This window comes from Trichechus manatus, unplaced genomic scaffold, assembly GCF_000243295.1.
Source record: "Trichechus manatus latirostris isolate Lorelei unplaced genomic scaffold, TriManLat1.0 scaffold00123, whole genome shotgun sequence".
Taxonomy (NCBI): domain Eukaryota; kingdom Metazoa; phylum Chordata; class Mammalia; order Sirenia; family Trichechidae; genus Trichechus; species Trichechus manatus.
The window spans coordinates 1,421,676-1,447,735 of NW_004444059.1; the positions used below are offsets into that span (position 1 = coordinate 1,421,676).

A 26,060-nucleotide genomic window follows, 5' to 3' on the forward strand; every position below is an offset into this window, starting at 1 on the left:
CCGCAGCTGCTGCTGTTGCAGGCACCAAGGAGCCTGAAGGCAGCAGAGATGTCTTAACAGCTCCAGTTAGGTAAACTTTACAGCTGTTAGATAAGGAGGACTGTGAGTAAGCAAGTACGTGGGGAATGTTTGTGTTGTAATGTTAAATTGAAGAGGTTACATACCAGATTTGTGCCGCATACCACTGAAACTATATAAAACAGATACGCAGAGAATATTGAAAGAAAATATGCAAAAATGGATAGTTATTAATAGAAAAGTAGGATTATGGATGACTTCTCTACCTCTTTTTTTAAAATAAATATGCTTTTTATCCTCCTCGATTGCTTTTTGTAACTCAAAAAGAATTAAATGAAATGCAACAGGTAAAAAAAGGAAGAGTACATGTGCCAGGCCAGAAAACTATAAAAACCGATTTCTTTAACAAAGAAGCAGCTATTTCTCACGAGGAGGACTGGAGAAAGTCAAGATAAACCTGGAAATAATTCAGATGTGTTTCAGTTGGAATATTCTTTGCTTTCCATTGAATGAAATGTTAAAAGCTATGAAACTCATCAAAACTTCAGTTTATTTCAAAATGACATTTACAACTCAAATCCACTAATGAATAAAAGGTGGAAATATACTTCATTACCACTCATAACACTCAGTTGGGGAGAACATGGCATCCACTTCACACATACACCAAAGAAAAAAAAAAAAAAAACCCAAACCCACTGCCGGTGCAGTCGATTCTGACTCATAGCAACAGAAGCCATTACAATCCATTGTGACTCCATATTTGTAGGCTTTTATGCATTTTAATAGGTGTGAGGAGATAGCTATTAATAAATTACACGTTCGATTTTTTTAAAACTATATAGCATTTGTGGTTTTAAATGAGTGCAAGTACAAAAAATAAAAACATGAAGATGGGTAGCATATCACAGAGTTGCTATAAAAGAACAGTGGAAAAGACTGACGTATTTTCCCCCCAAAGAATCTTCATTAAAATTTGCTACTACCAGAAAACAAAGTTTGAAAACAGGATTTAGCTCATTATAGGGCCACAAAATCAACATAATTAAAGCAAATTCCAAGTCCTTTTGGAACCCAGGCATGTTCATTTGTTCAGATTCATTTACTCATCCAACTCACTTATTAAGTGCCTATTATGTGTTCTACTTGGGAGGGAGTATAAGAATGAGTAACACATGGCCCTTGCCTTCCAGGAGCAGAAGATCAGAAATACTGAAGAATAACTTTGTAATAATACAAAGGAAGAAAATGCTATGTACCATAAAAACGGAACAAACAGGTGGCGTGGGAGTTCACGGCTCTGTGTGGATAGGATCCCTACCCCCTCCACACCCAAGTCTCCAAAGTGCAGAACATGAAGGGGAAAACCCTTTCCCAGCAGGTTTCCAGGGCTCCCAGCCAGAGCTCTGTTTGCTCTGGTCACACTGTGTGCCCTGTCCCCTAGTGCTGTCTCTGCTTCGGTGGTACTTCCTTTGATCTTGGGCAAGTTATGTAGGCTTTCTGTGCCTTAGTTTTCCTTATCTATAAAATAGGACTATTAGTACCCACTTCATAAGTTTGATGTGATTAAACGCAAAGTGTTCAGAACAATGCCTGAAGAGTAGCAAGCGCTGATAAGAGTTAGTTACTATTATTGAGCTCCTTTCAGAGCACGAGATTCATCACCTCTAAGAGGGCAATTACAATACTTGTGCTGCCTGCCTCCAAGGGTTCTTGTGAAGATCAAATGAGATGATGGAAGTGATGAAAGATTTTGAACAAAATTAATGCTTATTGAACAACTACTAGATGCCAGGTGCTTTACAAACGTTTCACTATTTATGCGATAGTTTTTATTACTCCCATTTTATTGGGAAGGAAAGTGATGTGATGGACCTATGATTTAAACCCATTGACTATGAAGTCCATCTCTGCACAAAATATCATTTAGAGCAGAATCCCCTGTAGACCAGTCTTCATCCTAAATGTAGCTCATGTGGGGGGTGAGGACAGAGGAGACAATGGGACGGGATGTGGAAAAGGGTCTTCCGGTGTGCGTTTATGCATAGGCAGCAACCACCTACCTACTCTGCCTGCCCAGGAGAGGTGGTCTGAGTGTATTTGAGGGGTGGGAGTGGGAGGAAGAGGTGAGAGAGTATTTGCATATTTTAATCTCTAGCAAGACCTAAATTTTAGAATAACCAAAACAAAATTCTACAGACTCCTAAGCCTCAGATCACAGTGTTTGGGGAATACTGGCCACCTTGTGTTCTGGTCAGGAATTTAACCTGCCCACATGCTGCTCCAAGGCCTCAGAGCCAAAATTCAGGCTAAAATGTCTACCTCAGTACTTCTTATTGTTTTTCTCCAGTGGAACATGCAGATATAACAGTGAGAAGAGAAGGGAGGGCAAAATGACTGGGAAGAAGCATTCCAGTTAGAAGCTGAAACTGAAAGGAAATGCATGGAATTCTTGATAAAAGAACCCAGCAACTATAACAGGATTAACAAAATCACACACCCTCAGGGCTGTCACCGTGGAAAGGAGTCATTCAAGATGCCAAGCACAAAAAAAAACAACAAAAACAAAAGCTACTTTTTTAGGGGGGTGAGTGGTGAAGAAAGATTCGGAGAGAGAAATTTTCTGATTTAAAAAAGGGTAACTCCCATTTTCAGAACTCTTTATAGTTACACACATATATACACACACACATATACGGACACACACATACATACATATGTATACACACACATATACATACATACATGTATATATATACACATACACACACATACATGAAACAAAAAAGGGATTTGGAAACAGCCAGTTCGGTGATCTTTTTAGCCTAGGCTTTAAATTTGCTAAACTCACTTATTAGTCTTAGTAGCTGTTTTATTGATTGACTCTTTTATGTAATAAGGATCCTTGAGAGCCAGATACTGTGCTAGGTTGCAAAGGGTGAGTAAGAAGGGACAGGAAGACAGCGGACAGACACAGGAAGGCAAATATCCAAGGAGGAGCTGGCAGCTAGAATTGATGTATATAAATGAAGTACTTAAGACTGTTTCAGGAGTCAAGCTAGGGTATATGGATGATCATTGCAATCTGTGATTCCAGCCTCAAATTAAAACCAGACTTAAAATGGCCACTGCTATAAGAAATTATTTTCACGTGTCTTGCTTATATTTCCTTGTTTGGGGATAATTAAATTTTTAATAGATTCTGCAGTACAATAAATTACTTAACATGGCCCTTCTAGCCATAGTCTTTGTGACTCACATACCGTGGCTGAGTGGGACTATGCAAATAAGGTATATGGAACCTGTGATGGTTGGAGTTATGTGCCAATTTGGCTAGGCCGTAATTCCCAGAATTGTATGGTTGTCCTCCATTTTATGATCTAAGTATCCTCTATTTTGTGATGTGTTGTGAATGCTAGCCTCCATGCCTGTAGTTGTGTTACTGAGGCAGGATTAGGGATATATCTTGAGTCACCACTTTACTAGAAGGTATGACTCAGTCACTACCCTTACTAAAGTGTGTGACTCAAGTCACCCACTGCCTTCTCAACTAGGCGAGTTTCCCTGAGGGTGTGGTCTGCATCAAATGTATATGAACGCTCTGGGGAAGTTCCCTCTAACTCTGGATCCCCCATCAGGCTCCTGATCATCTGCCCTCTGGTTCTTGGAGCTTGAGCCAGCAGCCTGCGTCTGACCTGCTGGTTTGGGTTGGTCAGCCCCTGAAGCCACATGGGTTGGGAGAAGCCTCCAGCCTGATGCTGACCCACGGATTTGGGACTTGCCAGCCTCCACAACCACGTGAGTCATTTCCCTGAGATGTGGTTCATGAGTTTGGTGAGATGTCACAGCGAATTATGGAACCCAAAGACAGGAGGGATAGTACTGAAGGGAGAAGTAGTTGATGTTAGAGATGATGGAATGGGACAGTAGTTTGGAAAAGTTGTACATTTGGGACATCTTTAACCTCCACCTCATAGGAACCAGCTTTGTGCTGATCCCTATTAAAGAAATTATTCATTCAGCTTTGTAAACCATGAGTTATAAATCATTGACTATTGCTATTTGTGGAGTCCTGGTGGCACAGTGGTTAACAGCTTGGCTGCTAACCAAAAGGTCAGCAGTTCAAATCCACCAGCTGCTCCTTGGAAACCCCCTGGGGCAGTTCCACTCCGTCCTTTAGGGTTGCTATGAGTCAGAATCGACTGGATGGCAACAGGTTTGGTTTTGGGTTATTACTATTTATAGCTATCACAAACCAAACACATAACATTTATTTTTCATTAATCAATGTTTTGTAGTAATTAGGTTAGATTTTTTTACTTTCCTTATTGATCGTTATATACAGAGTGACATTCCAATAGGACTGTTGCTTCAGAGACTCTACAGAGAAGTCTTAAATCATGGAGGCCAGCTCACGAACAATTAGGATGGTGTTTGGATTAGGAATAGGAAGTACATGTAACTAGTTTAGAGGCTTGTTGCATATCATTAACCATCTTAATGCAGCATTATACTAGGAATCTAAATGGTTCATTTCCTTCTAACTACATTTTTGGCAACCAACCAATATCTTGAACTTTCCAAGATCTGGTTAAATTTTAATGGAATAGAATGGATGGTACAGATCAGAAAATAATGATCTTTCAGGAACTCATCTATACAGCCTACCTGTGTCTCAGCATTTGCTTAATTTTCTGAGTTGAATTTAAACTTGTCAAAAATTAAACTGCATGTCATATAAAGTTACAAAATAGAAAAGCAAACAATTCAAACTTTGGGAAAGTTACTGGCCTGTGGATTGAGAATTCTTGGGAGGCTCATCTTTTGATCAGAGCCAAGTTTAACATCCACTCTTCCATACAACACAAAAGTGGGGGAAATAATGCAAGCTTACTATTTTAAAAAGTGTTTTTTTAGGAACAAATAAAAAAAATTATAAAAGTACTATGATATACTATGGTAAATAATGCAATAGAAAAATAACTCTCAAATCAGCCATTGGAAACACTGTTTCTAATCACCCAGCCTCAGTAAACTCATCTCTTAAATTAGCTTCAGCTCTATAGCCCATTAATTAATTCAGTAAAAATTTAGAGAGCACCTGTACCTCTCAAGGGCTGTGATGGGTACAATTCTGCAAATCTGGTTCAGATCTTCCAGTAATTACCATGATTCCTCTACCCTATCCCTACCTACCTCACTCAGACCCATCACATGGCCTGTATTTCTAATTTGGTTATGCAGCTAGTCCTTATTACACCACATGTAAACATCTCGGCTACACGTGACATACACGGAAAATTGAAAGTAGAAGAGTGATCTTCAAATTGGGCTCCATGTAACCACAAGCTTACCTTGCAGAGGACAGCATCAATCTGGACATATACTATTTGTATCTGTTTCATCCCTACCAAAGACCCATCTTCAATTTGTGATTCTTCTGCAATAAAATATCAACAGTTGAGTGTCACACTTTAAGAGTCTAAAAATTATCAAGTTTTAAAACTCTTAAAGCAGCACGTTTCTCCAGCCGAAATAATCTAATATAAAAACTTACTATGAACTTTAGAAAGAAATGCAGGGGACATTTATGAATGACATGGATGTTCATAATACCTGATATGCAGGTAACATATAAAAACAAAAGGTAAATTATGGAGCAATTATTCAAATGACCTTATTTTTTAACTTTTGTTTTACAAGTTTCCCCTAAAGTAAATAATTCAAAGCAGTGTACATAAACAATATGATTTCGATCATGCATAGCCTATGGCAAACTTCCACGTTTAGCTTAGGTCTTGAATCATAATTTAAACTACATTTGCTAACCTCCTACTTTTACCGCTCTACCATAACTGAAAGATATTGCAAGGCGGTGACCAGGGTTTCATTTCCAAGAGACAATGAAGTGAAGCCCGACCTGGACTATGTTGCTGCTGAACAGCTGTGTACGCTTGAGCTGGGTTCCCATCGTTCTGAGCCACAATTTCCTCCGCTGTAAAACAGATAATATCACTTACCTCACTGAGTAATTTTTGTTGTGTGCCATCAAGTCGATTCCGACTCATAGTGACCCTATACGACAGAGTAGAACTGCTCCCTAGGGTTTCCAAGGCTGTAATCTTTACGAGAGCAGACTGCCACATCTTTCTCCCAGGGAGTGGCTGGTGGGTTTGAACCGCTGACCTTTCCTTAGCAGCTGTGCTCTTAACCACTGCACTACCAGGGCTCCCACTGAGTAATAATGAACAGGAAAGGAGATCATATAAATGAGTATCAGTTGATATTCATTTAATATTAGTACAGTACAGTCCCTGCTACCCGTTGTTAGCTGCCATCCAGTCAGCCCTGACTCTGGGACCATTGTGAGCCACAGGATTTGCCAGGCCTTTCTTCCTAATCTGTCGTCATCTGGGACCTGTTCGGCATCACAGCAACATTCAAGCCCAGTGGTGGCTGTGCTTGAGGTGCATTGGCTGGGAATTGAACCCGAGTCTCCCACATGGGAGGCCAGAATCGTATCACTGAACCACCACGTTTTAGGCACCTTTAAACCTCGGGCACAACAACCCCTCGCCTCTCTGACTCTAAACACAAGCCTGCAGACAGGACCTCGCACGGATTGCCCTCTCTAACCTCGAAACCACCCTGCGGCTGTCCTGCAGAGGGAGAGGAGTACCTCTTCAGGTGTAAAGTTGCCCCCAGCTCTGGATGCGGATCTCGAGATCCCCCGACGACTTCCTCAGGGACTCTGCTCCAGGGTATCCCCCGGAGAGCTGGTAATTATACATTCTGATTTTCCCTCACTCTCTGGCTGGCTCCTTCATTTCAGCATTAAACACTCTAGTTTCTTACTTTGAAAAAGAAAGGAAACTTCTGACTCCACCTCCTGCACAGTCCTATCTTTGACTCCCCTTCAAGGCCACTTTTTAAAAAGAGTTGTTTACAACAGGCCGTGTCCGGGTGCTCACCTCCCACTCACTCCTCGTTTTACTTTAATTTGGCTTCCAACTTCACCAAACCAAAGTAATGTTTTTCATTAAAGCACCAGTTGATTTCCTTGTTGCTTCATTCAGTGGCTGCTTGGTTCTTAGCCCTTCAGCAGCATTCTCCTGGGCTCAGGGCACTGTGGACCACTCCCTTCTCAAAAACCCTGCCCAAGTACCCAAGACCTCTTGTCTCCCATTTCCCTTTCCCCAGCACCCTTTGCGGGTTTCTCTTCCTCAGTTCCCCAAACGTTGGTCTTTCTTAAAGGCCGGCTAGTTGGCTTCTTTCTTCTTCAGCATACTTTCCCTCTGTAAATTCATCCACTCTCAAGGTATCAGTCATAGCAGATGTCCTTATTTCCCCTAAACAGCTCTGGTTTACGCCTGCATAACTATTAATAGCACCCCTCCCCACCCCAGAGTTTCAGTTATACAGTCTCCTTATCAATTGCCATTTGTATGCAAATGATCCTGAGTTGAGGCAATAAAGCCTGAGGCTGAGATCCAGGCCCAAGTCAGCCCCCTGGGTTTATATCCTGCTCCACCACCTGAGACCCTGGGCAGATTATATAATCTCTAGGCTTCAGAATCCTTATCAACAAAACAGGAATAGTAACACTATTGATTTCCTAAGAACCCATTGCCCTCAATACCAACTATAGCAACCCTATAGGACAAAGTAGAACTGCCCCCATAGGGTGAATTTGAACCGCCGACCTTTTGGTTAGCAGCCGAACGCTTAACCACTGCACCACTAGGGCTCCAATTTCTTAAGGAGGATTAAATGAATCAATGCATGTAGATTTATTAACACAATACTTGCCACATTTTGGAATGCTCAACATGAGGTCCCTCCGAGTTGTAAATCAACACGCTTAACAACAATCTTTTCCTCCAGCCCAGACATATCTCCTGAGTTCTAGACCTATTCAGGTCAGTAGAATAAGGTTCCCTGGGAGGCTGGGGAAGGAGTAACTGTGTGGGCCTCTTCTCACTTCCAAAGTCTCTAAGACACCAAATTATCCTTCCATCAAAACGGTGGCCGAATTCCTAAAATAATTCTCCTTTGACCCTTAAACTATCTTCCTAACAGTAAATATTGATGATCGATGGGAATGACGGCAGCATATTCTCCCCCTGCATTTTCAGAGAGCTGCTATGCAATTTCTGCATGAAACATTGGCTGGGGAAATAAACGCTGCTTCTCAAATACTTGGATCAAGCCATTTTTATTTTTCATGACTTTGGTTGTTTCCTCTGTTCCTAAGACAGCAAAATCTTTGAATGACAGCCTGAATATAGAATATGTCAACCATCTCTTGGCAACAATAAATAAATAAAAATAGAACTCTTGAAAATACACTTTAGAAGGGAGAACCTTGTAATATATTTTGGGAAGCTGTGGACAGTGACCAATTTTACTTCTGTTTTAGGCTTTATAGCTATATACTTTGGACAAATTTCTCCTAATCCTTAGAAACGTTTGTCTTACTGTGATTAAAACATTATTTCCAAAACAGTATAGTTTTCATTTACATGTATGTGTCTTCTAACATAAAACTTCATCATCTAGATTTAAAAAAAAAAACAAAAAGCCTCACTTTCATTCTGTATACTAACATATCGCCACCATTTTGCACTCTATTAACTTTTTCTTTAACTGAGGATGTGATCCTTCCCTCCGCAGGGCTCTTCAAAGCCTGTGGAGAACATGGGCTGTGGGCTTTTTTCACCTGTGTTTCCTCATGTGACTCAGCCTGGAATGTACCCTAACCCCTTCCACTTACTGAAATTCTGTTCTTTAAGATGTAGTTTAAAAGGCAGTTCTGTCACAGCCTTCCCTATTATTCCAGCCAGAATAATTTCTCCTTTCTCGGACGGGATGCTTCTGTTTAGCCCTTAGTTCTGTTTTGTTCTATAATCGTGTGACTTTCTACCCCAGTACATCCTCATTAAGGAGACCTGGTGGCGCAGTGGATAAAGCGCTCGGCTGCGAACCGAAAGGTCAGCAGTTCAAACTCACCAGCCACTCTGCAAGAAAAAGATGTGGCAGTCGGCTTCCATAAAGATTACAGCCTTGGAAACCCTATGAGGCAGTCCTCCTCTGTCCTGTAGGGTCACTGTGAGTCAGAATGGACTTGACAGCAATGGATTTGGTTTGCATACATCCTAGTGAGCCTTAGATGGCAGTAGGTGGGTCACACCCATCCTTGTACCCAGACCACCCAGTGCCTTGTGCATAACAATACTTAGCATTCATTGAGCACTTGCTCTGTGCCAGGCCTATTTTACTCTCACAAACCAGTAAGGTAGGAACTATTATTTCCGTGTGATAGAGGACTAAATGGAGGGTGTGTGGGTGTGTGTGTGCACGCGTGTGTGTAGGGTATATACATTACCCGAGGTTGCCCAGTTAGTAAATTGCAGACCTTAAAAGTATCCTTAAAAGGGAATGATCTATTATTGACAGTGAATCTTCTGACTGATAAGATAAACTTAAGGTTTTGTTTCTTTCGAAGGAAATAGGGCTCTAGAGCCTGAGCTTTTAACTTCTGCTATAAAAATGTGCTGAAATTAAGAGGAAAACATTATCTTATCTAGAAAGAAATATTTGCATGTAGGTTTCCTTTTTATTCTCCTTTGAGAAAAACAGAAAAAAAAAATGTTCTGTGCACAGCTTTAAATTTTTCTTTGAAAAAACAAAGCAGGTGTGATGCTTAGTTCAATTTCCATCACTCTGATAGTTAACTAGGCTTTCTACGGGTGAATCGACAGCTCAGTGCTACAAAAAGCTATATTTGTATTTGGAAAAAATTTTTATACTTATGCTGACTAGAGTCTAACCAGTGGTTGAATAAAACATTCCCATAGCTGAAAAGGAGCCCTGGTAGCGTAGTGGTTAAACATTCGGCTGCTAACCAAAAGGTTAGCGATTCAAATCCACCAGCCGCTCCTTGGAAACCCTATGAGGTGGTTCTACTCTGCCCTATAGGGTCACTATGAGTTGGAATCGACTCAATGGCAACGGGTTTGGGATTTTTTTTTTTTAAATGGTTGAAAAAGAAGGGTGATCAGGTTGCTCATAATGACTGGTAGCTTTCAACTGATAAACAGGCTGGACTCAGAAAATTCAAGTGCACCTCTTTCTCCAGGACCGGCCAAAGAAGCCCATTTAACCAGTAACAGGATCACTCAGGTCTATTAGTCGGCCTGGGTATGAGTTCTGTTTCTGCCACCTTCAGCAGTCACTTCACTTCTGTGCTCCTTGTTTTTTATCCTTTAAATGGGAGAAATGTTTCCTCTAAAGAGATTACACAGAAGACCTTTTAAAATGCTGTATTATTTTATTACTATTATTGTTGTCATTAACACTTTAGTGTCTGAATACCATGTGCAATAATATTTCTATGGGGAATTTTTTTTTTTTTTTTAATTTAAAAAATGGGATTCTAAGAGCCAGCCTCTGTCTGCCTTGGTCCCTACCCCCTCTATTTCATAGCAAAATCAGGAAGACCTGGGTTCCCACTTCCCCATATGTTGGCAGTGAGCTTGGGGATCTCCCCAGTTCAAGCCCTAAGACTTGAAACAGGGATGAGGACAAGGTTCAGGGGGTGAGAAAGCTGAGGGAACAGGAATCTTTGCCGAAGAATGAATGTCCTGTCGCCCAGACACACAAACCAACTTCTTAAACTAGGCCTTTTCCCGAGTCACAGCTTTCCTCCCTTCAGCTCTCAGGTTGGACCTACTGCCGTGTCCAGCAGAGCTTCTCCCCTGCCCCAGTCCCCTGCTCCTCACTCTCAGCTTCTCCCTCACCCTCCAGTTCCAAAAAGAAGTCAACAGCACTGCACTGCTTACCTTAGGGTTAACTGTGGTAATCAAATGAAATGCTCTGTATAGGCCACAAAGCTATGTTGTTGTTGTTGGTAGATGCTGTAGAGTCAATTTCTATTCATAGTGACCACATGTGACAGAGTAGAACTACTCCATAGGGTTTTCTAGGCTGTAATATTTACGGGAGCAGATCGCCAGGTCTTTCTCCCTGTAGAAAATAAAAAAACACAGCGGAGCTCACATGGGTTCTAACCGCCAACCTTTCAGTTAGCAGCCGAGCGCTTAATTTACCTTACCAGGGCTTCTCCACAAAGCTCTACAAATGTTAACTGTTGTTATTCTGAGCCAACTCGGCTGATCTGGGGGATGGGATTTAGTGGTTAAAGTTTTCCAGTTAAATGAGATATTTAACTTAACAATTATTTAATAATACTGCGTACTCCAATAGTATGTGGTTTTACCTGCTTACCGATTTCTTCCTCTTAAGAACTCTAGGAAATAGGTACTTTCTTTTTCTCCATTTTACAAATAAGAAAACTAAAGTTGAAAGAATTGAGCAATCTGCCCAAGTCATCCATTTTATAAAAAGCAGAGCTGGGAGTCAAACCTGGTGTCAAGTCTTTGTGGTCAACCACAACATACAAGATTGCACTGATGAGAGGCTTCACATCCTTTCTCCAGTTCCCAGCTCAATTGGCTGTTCACCTTTATTGTACACTTTTAGAAATTTAGCAGTTTATCAATCACTAATCCTTATTATGAAATACAGTTCTCTTTAGTGCTGTGTAGTGAAGCTGGGTGGGATGGAGAGGGCTGGGCCAGCGATTCGCTCCTACGGTGGTAAGTGCCCGAGAAAGGCTGGTCAGAAAAGTAAAAATCAATGTTTAAAATAAAAGGAGGTGACTGGAAAGTACTTACTCATTAAAGTAACTGGTGACTTAAAATGTACTTCTCAGTTGATTCTAGATCTCTTCCCTAGATCGACTCCTTTCCGGGCCGCGTCAGTGTGGCCAGGGTGGAGAGCCGAGAGCCTGGGCTGCGAGGTAAGTCAGTGAACCTCTCTGGGTGATGCTCACTTGTAAGCCAGCCTCTGGGGAGAAGAAGCCATTTCCGGGGGCCTCTGGGGCAAATGATACAAGTCAGCATTTACTTTCTTGCTTTAGGAAGCGGAAGAGTAATGACCGAAGTGTCAAGATTTGGCAAATCTGAAAACACGAATTGGTAAGTAAATAAAAACACAGCATCGTCCTGGAGTTCATCTTTGAGCTTGTTTTTGTTTCACCTTTCTCAGTAAATAGGGTGTATCGTATATTGACTCTTCCGTGGTTTTTCTTCCCTTGGCTCTTGTTACTGTAGCTTTTTAGTCTGTTCAAGGCTAAAAAAGTTGGTAGAGGGTGTAGGGAGAGAAAGAGGGTGAGGAGAGAAGGGGGAAGTGGGAAGAAAGAAACGGGAAGCTGATGAGAGATTTCACCTCTTTCTGATTAATATTTAATGACAATAAGCCCTGGTGGTACGGTGGTTAAGGGCCCGGCTGTTAACCAAAAGGTTGGCGGTTGGAACCCACCAGCCGCTCCAAGGGACAAAGATGTGGCAGTCTGCTTCTGTAACGATTACAGCCTTGGAAGCCCTCTGGGGCAGTTCTACTCTGTCCTAGAGGGTCAGTATGAATCAGAATCAACTAAACGGCGATGGTTTTTTTTTTTTTTTTTGTAATCCTGCATTTTTATGTGACATATTGCAGTTTACAAACCGCTTTAAAATCCTGTCACTTGATCCCCACACCATCCTGCTGACTCTAAGAACAGCCCATTCCACAGCTACAGAAATGGAGGCCTCATGTAAATGGCTGCACAGTAAGTGGCAGAGCCAGGACAGTAACTTTGATTCCTTCTCTAGGGTTGCATTTGAAACCGGCAGCTAACTGGAGGGGAGGAGTATGCTTAAAAAGGAGAGAAGTCTTCAGATTGATTAGAAAAGCTCAGGGCTTTGTCTTTGTCTTTGTCTTTGTTTGGAATGGTAAGATTTCCCCACAGGAAATCCCCTACACTTCCCCTTCAAATACCAAGGTGAAAGAGAATGAGGAAGTGAATCAGAAAAAGAAAAAAAGAAGAAATGTCGCTTAAAAAATGTTTTTCTCAGAACAGTGAATCTTCTCTATGTGTTTTAAACAGTTTAGGATTCAGCATTTCTCTATTAAATGGTATAAAACAACTAATGAACAAGAGTAACATTGCAAAACAACCCTGAACTACCTGCCTTGCCCTTTTAGTTTTTGTGTTTTTAATAACGTGATATATCAACGGCACCTAACAACAACAACATATAGGTAAACTGGCCTATAAAGCGACAGAATTGTCTTTCCTTAAAAATATGTCATTCTGCTTGACTAGATTGACTCCTCAGTGTATGACTTAAAAATTAATTCCACACGTTACACATCATTTTATCCTCTTGTCTATTGCTATTGAGAAACAGTTTTAATTCTCCTGAAATCCAGATTTATGGGGTCTGTGAAGTTAGGGTGACCCACTCCGGCCATTGCTTTGAGAGCTTAACCTTGAGCCTTGAAGAAACCGCTCTTGCTAAAGTTACCTTTAGGTCAAACAGTACTAAAAAAAAAAAAAAAAACCCGTAGGACACAGTAGAACTGCCCATATGGTTTCCAAAGAGCAGCTGGTGGATTCAAACTGCCAACCTTTTGGTTAGCAGCCGAGCTCTTAACCACTGCACCACCGGGGCTCAAACAATAGCCTTGCTTAATTTGTAGAAAAGTGTTCACCTTGGGTCTTATGAAGAATAATCTATGTACAGTCAGTTTTGAGAAACAGAAACTCCAAGGTCAGACTAGAAGCTGTGTTTTAGGGTAAATTGTTATTATGAAAACACTGCTCTGGCCCCATTTCCATGGCAATGTGTAATTACTAGTAATAAAATGAAATATAAAAATCTGTGAAAGATTTCTCATCTTCGGAACATTTTTGACTCTCTAGTCAAAATGTTACCCTGATTTGTAAATCATATATTCAGCAAATTTAATTCAATTTCTGTTTTTGGCTTAATATGATTTTTGTTTTAACACCGTACATAAATCGAGTGATTTTGTGTGAATTCTAATACAACTATTTTTTTTATTTCAAGGCAGAGCTTCAGTCTAGAACCCAATGGATAACTTTACTATATTAAATTCAGAGGAGTCTATTTCATAACTTTGAAAATCTGTCATTATTTGATTCTAGCAGTTCTATAAATGAGTTGTAAATCTTTTTAATTTTCTAGATTCACCTAGTCTATGCATTGTGAGAATGAAAGAATGATCTATGGGAGGATTACTAAAATTCATGTAATCATCACAAGACCAGAGAACAGAGGAGCTATAATAATGCAAACGATGATAATGTTTATAATCTTTAAATTTAAAATAAAGTTGTTTGAGACCACAGTTCAGCAAGCTGGCTTTCTTCTCACCCACCAAACTTGGCTTTCTTCTAAAAGTTAATGACAACTTAATGTGGGGATATAGGCCATTTCAACATAGCTACACTCTTGACAACTGCAGCTCCCCACAGGCCCCTGTGCTGTACACAACATGCTGAGACTTGTCAGCGATGAGAAAGAGATTAGGCACGACCTGTTTTCCCAAAACCTACTGTTCCTTTACTAATTGACTTGTTTACTTGAAACCCATTCTCCCTTGCCCGAAACTGATTGTTATTCACCCAAAGCCCATTGTTCTGTTATTTGCTTCACTGCTTGCTGTATTGACTATAAATAAACTCTGGGACTGAAGCCGGTGTCGACTCCTCTGAGTGACCCTCCTTGGCCTCACTTCTCTGTAAGAGTTGTGCAGTTGGTTACTGTCGCCGTCGCCGTTCCGACAACTTAACCCGTTTATAATGTTTTACACTTAGAATGTGCTTTCTCACGCAGATCTCCTTTCATAAAGTAAGACATGCTCTAATTATTATCTTTTCTTTTTCAGGTGGTGACACTGAGGCCCTGAGAGTTGATAATGACTTATCTACTGGATGCATGGAGCAGGGAATCACTAGCTCTCTGACTGTGAATTGTGTCATTTTCTATGCCTTCTCAGTGGGAAGCCAGACAGGGAAAGCTGCCATTATTTTTCCAGTATGCCAATAATTTTAGCTTAAATTGTTTTCTTTATTTTTAAAAGGTCATTCATACACATGGCACAAAATTTTAAAATGTACAAATGGTGTGAGTGAGAAATAAGTCCCCTTCTCTTTCTTGTTCCCTTAATCCCTTACTTTTCTTTCTAGAAGCAATACTGTCATGGGTGTCTTGTGTATTCTGCCAGAAATATTCTATAGGGATATTCTATAGCTCTCTGAAATATTTTATTCTCTCTTCCTTCCCTCTTAAAGACTCCACTTCCTTTTTTATAAAAGGCTATTGTCTGAAAAAATACAAACACCATTTAGAACAAATGTTAAACTGCAGAAAGTCTTTGGTAAATGGATCATGCAGTTGTTCCCAATGTTTGAAATGGTGAAGAAAACTCATTACTCAAAGTAACCTGCAAAAAGAGGTAACTAAAGCTGTCCCAGTGATGTGGCACCATAACTGACCTAGGCCTGTGTTCCGTGGTAGCTTATGTGGAGGCCACTCAGAAACCTTGATGTTGATTTTTGATGTGGTGACTGCAGAGCTATGATGCTATGAAATGAGGTGAACCATCAAATCTTTGCCCTTGGAGCCAAACAGACTTGAGTTGGAAACCTGATTCTGTCACTTATAGTTGCTTGACCTTGGCAAAGTCACTTAACCCTCCTATGACTCAATTTTCTCATCTATAAAATGGTAATGATAACAGCCACTACATAAATGTGAAAGGAGCCCTGGTAGTGCAATGGTAAGCACTCAAAAAGTTGGTGGTTCAAACCCACCCAGTGGCTCCATGGGAGAAAGACCTGGTAATCTGCTCCCATAAAGATTACAGCCTTGGAAACCCTATGGGGTGGTTCTGCTCTGTCATATGGGTTCGCTATGAATTGAAAATCAACTCCTTGGCACCTAACGATAACAACAATACATAGATGTGAGGATTAAACAAGAAAATAAATGCCGAGTTCCAGGTACATAAACCAAAATGCCAAACCAGTTGCCACTGAGTCGATTCCAACTCATGGCAACCCTACGTGTGCAGAGTAGAACTGCTCCACAGCGTTTTCAAGGCTGTGACCTTTTGGAAGTAGATCACCAGGACTTTATTCCGAGGCGCCTCTGTGTGGGTTTGGACTGGCAAACTTTTGGTGACTAGTCGAGTGCTTAACAAATTGCGCCACCCAGGGACTCATTCCAAGTACATAATAGTTGTATAATAAATGATATCTATATTATTAACTATGGCCCATCTGTTCATTCATTCTTTCATTCAGTAAATTGTAGCAGGCACTGTCCTAGGTGTTGGGGATACAGCAATGAATAAAACATTTAAGGAAAAACTGCTGCCCTTTCAGAGTTTACATTTGAGTTGGAGGAGGCAACAATTCAAACAAACAAGTAAACTGTATGTTAGACAAAAGAAAAGAGGAATATGAGTGCTGGATGAGGAGGAAGCAGGGGCTGTGGCTTAGAATTTTAAATAAAGTGGTCTGGAGAAGGCCTCCCTGAGAAGATGGCTTTTGAGCAAAGTTCTGAAGGAACTTCAGATGATGGAGAAAGTCATGTGGAAACCTGGGAGAACAAAGTTCAAGGAGAGGGAACAATACGGAGGCTAGTGTGGTGAGATTAGAATGAACAAGGGAGAGAGATACAAGAGATGAAGTCAGAGAAGAAGGAGGGTACAAATAATAGAGGGCCCATGGGCCATTGAAAGAACTTGGACTTTGAGTTTGAGATGGGAGCCATTGTGAGAGGTCTGAGCAGGAAAGATCACTTTTGCTGTTCTACTGAGAATAGACTATATGAGGCAAGAGTGGAAGCAGGGAGACCAATTAGCAGGTTATTGGATAATGCAGGAGTTGTGATTTGGACTAAAGTTGTATTAACCATGGAAAGAATAGTGGTGTGATTCTCGATATAGATTGAAAGTAGAGGTAATAGAATTTGCCTGTGGAAAGAAGGTGGGGTGTGAGAATACTAGAGGAAAGAAGGATGATTCCATGATTTTTGGCCTGAGCAACAGGAAGTATGAAGTTGCTGTTAACTAAGATGGAGAAAATTTGGGAGAAATAGGTTTTGGGTAGAGGGTGGAGGTCAGATGTTTGATCTGGAGTTTGTTAAGTTTGAGATTCCATTTACACATCTAAATTGAGATGATCTGTTGAATGGGCATTTTGATATACAAGTCTGTAGTTCAGAGGAGAGGTCCAGGCTAGGTGCTGTCATCAATGGAGAGAGTGGAGCTAGAGAAGGCAGGAGATCCAAGAATGGAGCCCTGGGCACTCCAGGTATAGGAGGTTAGGGAGATGAGGAGGAACCTGTGAAGGAGACTGAGGAGCAGCCAGATGAAGTAGGAGGAAACCTAGGAGTGTGGAGTCCTGAAACCCAAGAGGAGAAAGTGTTTCAAGGAGGCAGGAGGGATTGGCTGTGTCAGATGCAATTAAAAGATCAAGTGGGATGATTGAGCATTGGTTGTAGCAACGCGCAGGACTTTGGTAACTTTGATGGAGTACTGGGGACAAGGGCTGATTGGAGTGGTCAAAGAGAGAGTGGGAGAATTGTAGACAGTACCTCTCTTGAGGAGCTTTGCTATAAAGCAGAGCAGAGAATGGGAAGTCAGCTGCAGGGGAAAGTGGGGTTAAGAGAGGTTGGTTGGTTTGTTTGCTTTTCATTTAAGATGGGAGCAATACAGTTGCATGCTTCCATGCTGATGGGAATGAACCAGGACGCAGGGAAAAACATGATGCAGGAGGACTAGCTGAGAATTGCTGGAGCACTGTCCTTGAGTTGGCAAAAAGCGGTGGGATCTAGCATACAAATGAAAGGGTCAGCCTGGGACAGGAGCACGGACAGTTCAACCAGAAAACCCGTAGGGAAGACTGAGTATAGGGGCATGATGCCGGTGTATAGGTAATGGAGGCACTCACTTGCGGGGGTTCTTCCTGATGGCTTTGAGTTTCTCAGTGAAATAGCTGGTAAGGTCAAGGTCATCAATAGAGAGTAATCCTTCGGAAGGTGGTCTTAGAAGTTTGAGGAGAAAGAAGGTATGAAATAGTCAGTTAGGAGATAGGACAGGCTATTATTACTGAGCCCCAGGGAGGACCCACTTAAAGCTGGTAGCCTTCATTTGCATTGAGAGCGCTGGGCATGGTTGTTTGGTTTTTTCTGTTCTGTTTCAGCCACATGAGTGCAGGTACAAAATGGGCAAAAAACTGGAGTTAATCAGGACTGGGGTTTTGCCTTTTAGTTTTTATTAATGTATGTTAATATGCCATCACAAATTCATGATTTGTTTGAAAGTAAACCTATAAAAGCTAAATATTTTCATTAGGTAGTGAAAAATATTCTGAGTATAAGAGCAAAAATAATGCTGCTTTAAGATTAACAACTCTAGTAGTTCCAGCCACCAATTAATTTAAATTTATCGTTATACGTCCGTTATCATTTTTCACATTTTGTATTTCAAGAAACATAGTTATTTTTCTTATCTTCTTGGCATGGAGTGCTATAAGTGTGCCAGAAATCAGCCCACTAAATATTTACTTATAAATGCACTTATTTCAGCCAGCTGGTGTGTGTTTGTGTTCAAATCTGTATCTTAAAAAAAAAAAGGACCAAATTTGGCAGATCACAAAACAAAATTTTTTTTATCATTTGCATGACTTAGCATAGTTCACATAATTTTGATAATCTCTTTTTGAGCAATTTAGCATTTTCAAGCTTGTGTGTATCATTTGTTTCTATTGGAGCACAAAATCTCTGATAGTATATTAAGAATTTTGGGACTCTGGGTTAGCACTTTTCATGAGTTCAATTTAGTAACTGAACTGAATTCTGCACTAAGTCATCTGTGCACACTGTTTTATTGTTGACGAGCAAGGCTAGAGTTGTTGGGGTTTGGGAGGTTACAGGACGAGAAATCAAACTGGTGGTTTTACCAGTGGATGGAATGAGAGATTGAATGTGAAAAAGACCCCATTCTGTCATGATTTCTTAAATTTTTCTACAAACTTTCTTAGAACGCTTATGTTTTATGCAAGTTCTGTATTTGCCCCAGTATCGCTTAAGGGTTCAGAGAATGGTCTTTGCAGGCAAGAAAAGCTGAGCTCAGACCCCCAAGTCCGCAATCCATGAGCCTGTGACTTTGGGAAAGTTACATAACCCCTCTGGGCCACTTGCCAGTTGAGAAGATTAACTATGCGAAGTGCTAAGCGGAGTGCTTGACACTTAGCAAATGCTCAGTTTATTCTAGGAATTAGCATTCATACATCCCTGCTTTTTAAAACGAAAACTATACTTTAAATGACTAACCACTAACTAAAATGTAGATGCTGACAGGTACCCCTTTTGATGGGCACAGCTCTATGGACTCGTGTGATGCTAGCCCTGCAGGAGCAGACTCTGCAAGTGGAGGGGACAATAGAGATCATTCTTAGGTGAAGTTGGGGCTCAGAGAAGTTGAGTGACTGCCCGCCATCACACAGCCAGGCTAAACGCTGAGCTGAGACTAAGGACTAGGCCTCCTGGGTCCTGGTTCCATAGGTCTAGGACATAGTTCATGAATTAAAAAAACAAAAAAAGATTATAAACCTTTTCCTGAAAGAATAATTTAACACCCTAGGGGAACTGGACCTTGCATTATTTAACAATGTTCCACACTTCTAAATAACATTAAATTTTATTGGAAAACTCCACTGGCTTAGTTTTCTGATTCCATGGTTACCACATCTTTATGAGCACAACTTTGTCAAACCACAGGCCAGTAGCTCTCAGATACTCTATTTGAGATTTATGTTCTGTTTATATTTTATGTTCCAAGTCAGATGACTCAGCTATTTATTAGTAAAACAAATGTCCCTTTCCTCAGTCCATGTTAGCACGAAACTACATAAATTAATAAGCTTCATCCATAAACCTGTAAAATGGTAGGAGCACCATCTATTATGATTAAATTGTGTCCCCCCAAAAGATACGTAGAGGTCCTAACTCCAGTACCTGTGACTGTGACCTTGTTTGGAAATAGGGTCTTTGAAATATGATAGGTTAACCTGAGGTCATACTGGAGGAGGGTGGACCCAGATCCTGTATAACTGATGTCCTTATAAAAAAGGAGAAGACATACAGGGACAGGGAGATAGGAAGCATGCCATGTGACACTGCAGCTGTGAGCCAAGGAACATCTGGCGCTACCAGGGGCTAGGAGAGAGGTGTGGAGCAGTTTTTCTCTCAGAGCCCTTAGAAGGAATCAACATAGCCGATACCCTAGTTTGGACTTCTAATCTCCAGAACTGTGAGACAATAAATTTCTATTATAAACTCCCAGCTTGTGGCCTTTTGTTTGGCAGCCCTAGAAAACTAACACACCACCTCCCCTAGTCAGCAGGGGCTGGTGAAGAATCTGCCTTTTCCTTCCACTTTCATGATCTGAATTTTTAAAATTCTCATTAATTTCTCTTTCAACTTATCATACTTGGAGGACACTATCAACAACATTGTCGTTTTTAAAAATCGATATTTCAAACACTGCATGCTTTTAAGTGGCAGTATAAATGAATTTTAACAGTGATCACGTTCTTTGCTAAAACCAAAATGGTAACCCTTCATACATTTGTATGGTGGGATTATAGATGCAGTATTTTCTTTATTTTCAAAGGTACTTGAAACATGTTCAAACTACATATACAAAAAACAAACTCTAATATTTTTAAATGGTGTTAATTGCTAAATTCTTGAACATGAAGTTGTTTTATCCAGTGATACAGAAATGGCTTAATATTTTTGATGCTACTCTTCCTTTGTTAGGTAAACACTCACCTAGAGCCTCTCTATTGGCCAGGCACAATGCTTGGCACCCAGGTACAAGACTGAATAACACATGGTCTCCTCTGGGTTCAAGGGCCCAGTCCAGGAGGGAAAAGTACAGAAGCTGATAATTATAATTCAAAGTTGGAAATGCAATAATGCCTTTAAGTCAGGGTGTCACTTCTATTGCTGAAAAAGGATTTTAAAAAAATTGCCAAAAATATGAAATGGACTGAAAATAGCACTGTGAAACATAGCCTCTGGTCAGACTTTTTTTCATGTGGATATCTGTTTTGCAGATATAATGATTGACCCAAATTGCATCATTTGTTTTATAAATTAATTGTATATCACTATTCCATTCTACTGGTAAAACAGTAGGCTTGTAAATATTTTTTCCAAATGATCATTTACAAAAATAACATTACTGGTTACTTTTTGTTGCCTTCCCTTCCCCATTAGGACACTCCTTAACATATTTTGTTGTTGATTCTCTGAAATACAATTAAATAAATGAAGATAGATAACTATAAATACATATTTATATAAACTTTATATAAACTTATAGGTAAATTTATGTAAACTATAAATTCACTTCTCTGAATTTTGTGTTTACCACTGTAAGTAACTATGTTTGTAATTCTTTGACTCATATGCCAATATTGTATTTTCTAAGTCATGATTTCTAAGTGTTGCATGGCTGTGGACTCAGTCACTTTATATACTGTTATCAGACCAAAAGACTCAGATTGTGTTTACTTTCTTTGTATGTATGTATTCTTGGTGGTGTATGCTAGTTAAATCATGGAGTAGTTTTAAAATACATGACAAAAATAGCTAAGAATAAAGAAATGTCTCTTCTTTCCTGGTTGAATAAACTGTGACTATGCAAAGATCCAACTTAAATTCTAAACTTACCATCTAATTCCCCAAGCCTGTTCATTCTCCCAGTAAACTGAGTCAATATCTACCGCATTGAGCCCCAGTGGCACAATGGTCAAGAGCTTATTTGCTAACTGAAAGGTTGGTGGTTTGAACCCACCCAGCAGTGCTGCGGAAGAAAGGCCTGGCCATCTGCTTCTGTAAAGATTAAAAACCAAAACCAAACCTATTGCCGTCGAGTTGATTTCTGACTCATAGCGACCCTGCAAGACAGCCTATAGGTTTTCTAGGCTCTAGTCTTTATAGAAGCAGACTGCTACATCTTTTTCCCACAGAGTGGCTGGTGGGTTCAGACTGCAAACCTTTCGGTTAGCAGCAGAGCACTTAACCATTAGGCCACTAGGGCTCCTTTTCCGTAAATCACAGCCAAGAAAACCCTATGGGGCAGTTTTACTATGTCACATGGGGTTGCTACAAGTCGAAATCTATATCATGGCCCCCAACAACAACATGTACCTAACTGCCCAAGGAAATCACCTTTGAGTCTTCTCTCCCTGTCCTTGGCCATGAGTAGAGTAGATTCTTCTCCTAAACCTGTGCCTGATCAGCTCACTTCTCTCTACTTCTACAGCTTCTACCTTAGTTCAAATCTGGAATCCTCCTGTGGCTTGAGGCCACTTCATCTTCCCACTTATGTTCTCTCCTTCCTCCAGCCCATTCTCTAGCCTGCACTCTTTGCTCTTTCTAAGATGCAGCTCTTATAATTTTACTTCCCTTTCATATGCTGAATTTAACCAGATAAATCATGTCAAAATTTTTCTGAAAGGATGTAGAACAGAATTCTAACTCACAAAAAAAGACCAGATTTACTGGCCTGACAGACTGGAGAAACCCCGAGAGTATGGCCCCCGGACACCCTTTTAGCTCAGAGGTGAAGTCACTCCTGAGGTTCACCGTTCAGGTGGGGATTGGACAGCCCCATAAAACAAAATGGAACTAATGAGGCACAGCAGTCCAGAGACAAGGATTAGAAGGCAGGAGGGGACAAAAAAGCTGGTGATAGGGAACCCAAGGTTGAGAAGGGCCAGTGTTGACATGTCGTGGGGTTGTTAACCATTGTCATAAGGCAATATGTGTATTAACCGTTTAATGAGAAACTATTCTGTAAACCTTTGTCTAAGGTACAAAAGAAAAAAGTTATGTGAGATCAAACTGACAACAGCAACTCAAAAAGTTTGATGGGAAGCCTAGGGGCCAGTGAGTTGAAGATAATGGTGATGGAATGATTTGGAAAAGGATAGTGAGAATAGCAGCACAACTGGAAGAATGTAATCAATGTCACTGAATTGTACCTGTAGAAATTTCTGAAATGGTGTATCTTTGGCTATGTATATTTTCACCAAAAAAAAAAAGGTCCTCCAAGGTTGAGAAGGGAGAGTGTTGACTTGTCGTGGGGTTGTTAACCTATGTCATAAAACAGTATGTGTACTGACTGTTTAATGAGAAACTATTTGTTCTGTAAACCTTCACCTAAAATACAATAAAAAAAATTAAAAACAAATTTTTTTCTGAAAACACCAGCCCTTCTGCCTTTCATTCATCACATTAGCAAAACACATAGCATTACCTCTGAAAGGCTCAGATATCCCAAATTGACAAGGCATCTGGATTCCCTTAGGTAACCAGAATCAATAATAGCACTTACTGAGTATACTATTCTGAGCATGTTCAGTGTGTAACATTTTTAACAAAATCAACAATAATAATTATTGCTACCATTTACTGAGAGTCTACTTTATATTCAGGCATCATATATCTGTTAGTTGTTACCTTAAAACCACCCTCATGAGGATTATGAAATGAGGGAACAGGCTTCCTAGAAGGTCAAGTTTTGCCCCAGGCCAGTCAGCTAACATATAGCAAGGGATTCCAACCCACACCTGCCTGTGCTTACACCTTGCCCACCCTCAACACCAGACACCTCCCTGCCTTCTGGAAGGGTGCTGCTCCCATGCCTGTAGTGGTGCCACACAGAGCGTGGTGATACAAAGGGAAATTAAAATGTTGTGGCAAAGTCAAGCAAGCTGCTTTGATTTGTTACTTGTAAGGGAATAAAGGCTGACGCTAAGCTGACAGCACCAAATCCATCACTTAACCTGTCACTGCTTTGGTTTCAGGCACATGTTTAGTGACATGCTTAGGCTCAGAAGTCCTTGACATCTGGTGGAGTCACAGAATCAGGACCCTGGGAAAATTTCTTAAAATACTTATCGTATTTCAAACCTTATTCTGAGTGCTTACGCTTTGGCGGTGGGGGTGGGGAGTGGGGTATAATTCAGAGAGCTATGTTATCCCACAGAGTCTGAACGAGGACCTGTCATTTGCAGAACTTGATTAACCAAGGACTTGTATTTTAGAAGGAAGTAGATTAAGAAAAATCTGTAACCATTTCCTATCGTATGCTTAGTTTGTTACAGAAAATTAGAGAAGGCGCTTACTTGTTCTTTAAGTGGAAAAGTCCCAAATAATGTTTGGTATGAATAAATTCTCTAAGTGGATGTCTTAAGAAAAAGTGATGTATTATGATGGCCAGTGGCCAGGACCTGGTTTGCTAGTCTGATGCAACTTGTGGTGATGTCTGAAGACAAAGAATGCACACTTACACGTTAATGCAAGGGAGATTTCCTTATTGTCATTTCCAGCATTGCTTGGTCCAGAGGAAGAGGGAAGAGGAAGGAAGGAAGGCCAGCGGGTATGCCACACTGTCACTTGTTGGTTCTTGGCCACTTGTTGGTCTGCTGGTCATCTTTGTCCTATTAGGAGAGAGACAGCACTTCTGTCAGCAGGGCTGGATGGGGGCAGCAGCCTCACCAGCTGGAGAGCATGTCCCTGTGGCCTCAGATGTCTCTGGAGGGGTGGTTCAGGGCTTCCTCTTTTATGGGGCTCATTAGGTGTTGTCTTGGCCCTTATCTATGCTACCAGAAGTGCTGGGCTGCCAGATCCCCACTTCATCTCAACCAACCCAACATGCTTATTCAAACCAACACTGATATTATCCTAACAATTTGTCTTAAGTATTTGGGACAAAGACTTAAACAAATTTAGTCCTCAGTCTGCCACCTACAGGTTTAAAGCCCTTTTATTTTCTTGGTGCTTTGATCACAGGGTGCCACCTAGGTCCTGAAAAGATTTTTCCCTGAAAGGCCCCGGCTAGAGACCAGCAGAGTAACCTGCTCTTCATCTAATAAGATTTTGGTAATAACTGGTTGTTTGCTACACTCCCACATACAGCCCCTCCCAGCCTGACCAGTGAGACACTTGACCCCTGCTTAAATGAACTGAGGAGTCCTTGGGTGGAGCAAACAGTTAAGCACTGGGCTACTAACGAAAGGTTGATGGTGCAAACCTAGCCAGAGGGACCTCAGAAGACGAGCCTGGTGATCTGATTCTGAAAGGTCACAGCCATTAAAACCCTATGGAGCCATTCTACTCTGTACACATGGGGTTGCCGTGGGTCAGAACCGACTCAACAACAACTGGGCAAATGAACTGGCTCAAGCTCCACTAACTTCTGGAGGAGGCTGTCAGAGCTCCTGGCCATGCAGATGCCCACCTACTTATGGGGGGAGCAGACGCTGGTGAAGCCATCTAGTCACCACTTACCCATTTTGGGGTTTTTGGGCTTTTGAGGTACAAAGTGGAAGGTGGAATTAGAGCAGCCCCATGACCAAAATGATCTATTACCTCACTTTACTTCCCAACATTCAATGTCCTTAATAAACCTAGAATTTCTTAAATCATCAGTTTGTATAAAGAGAGACTGTAGAAAATGGAGATGAACTTTTGCCTTGTCTCCAACATGAGGACCCAGCAGGCTGGAGGAATTACCAAAGAGGGAGGAGATAGAGCAAAAAACACCAGGCCTGAAGCCAACTATTGACACTATCATGGTTAACATTTATTGAATGCTGTGTTCCTTTTCCTTTTTTCTTCCTTCTTTTTCATAAAAAACTATTGACTATATTAGTTTATGATTATAGTATAATCTACACATAACCTCAGGACAAGGAAAAGTAAATGATTAGGGAGGTAACCGAACCAGGATATCCAGATTTTCTAAAGTGACTATACTAATTACTATGTTGTTGTTGTTGGGTGCCATCGAGCCAGTGTCAACTCATAGCAGTCCTATGTACAATGAAGCACTGACCAGTCCTGTGTCATCCTTAAAATTGTTGCTATGTTTCAGCCCATTGTTGTAGCCACTGTGTCAATCGATCTCGTTGAGGGTCTTCCTCTTTTTTGCTGACCCTCTACTTTACCAATTATGATGTCCTTCTCCAGGGACTGGTCCCTCCTGATAACATGTACAAAGTATGTGAGATGAAATGTCGCCATCCTTGCTTCTGAGGAGCA

At 40.9% G+C, this 26,060-nt stretch overlaps 1 protein-coding gene across 1 annotated transcript in view; it reads right to left on the reverse strand.

Moving 5' to 3' along the window:
• Positions 1–24,462, reverse strand: part of PCED1B (PC-esterase domain containing 1B) — a 26,337-nt gene extending 1,875 nt beyond the window's left edge. Inside the window, exons 1-6 of the mRNA XM_004384598.2 lie at positions 24,308–24,462; positions 17,888–17,980; positions 12,118–12,210; positions 11,754–11,955; positions 5,939–6,013; positions 5,373–5,458 (exon numbers count right to left, since the gene is read on the reverse strand). The gene's annotated coding sequence lies outside the window, so the exon portion shown is untranslated. The remainder of the gene's footprint in view (positions 1–5,372; positions 5,459–5,938; positions 6,014–11,753; positions 11,956–12,117; positions 12,211–17,887; positions 17,981–24,307) is intronic.
• Between the last annotated feature and the right edge of the window lie 1,598 nt (positions 24,463–26,060).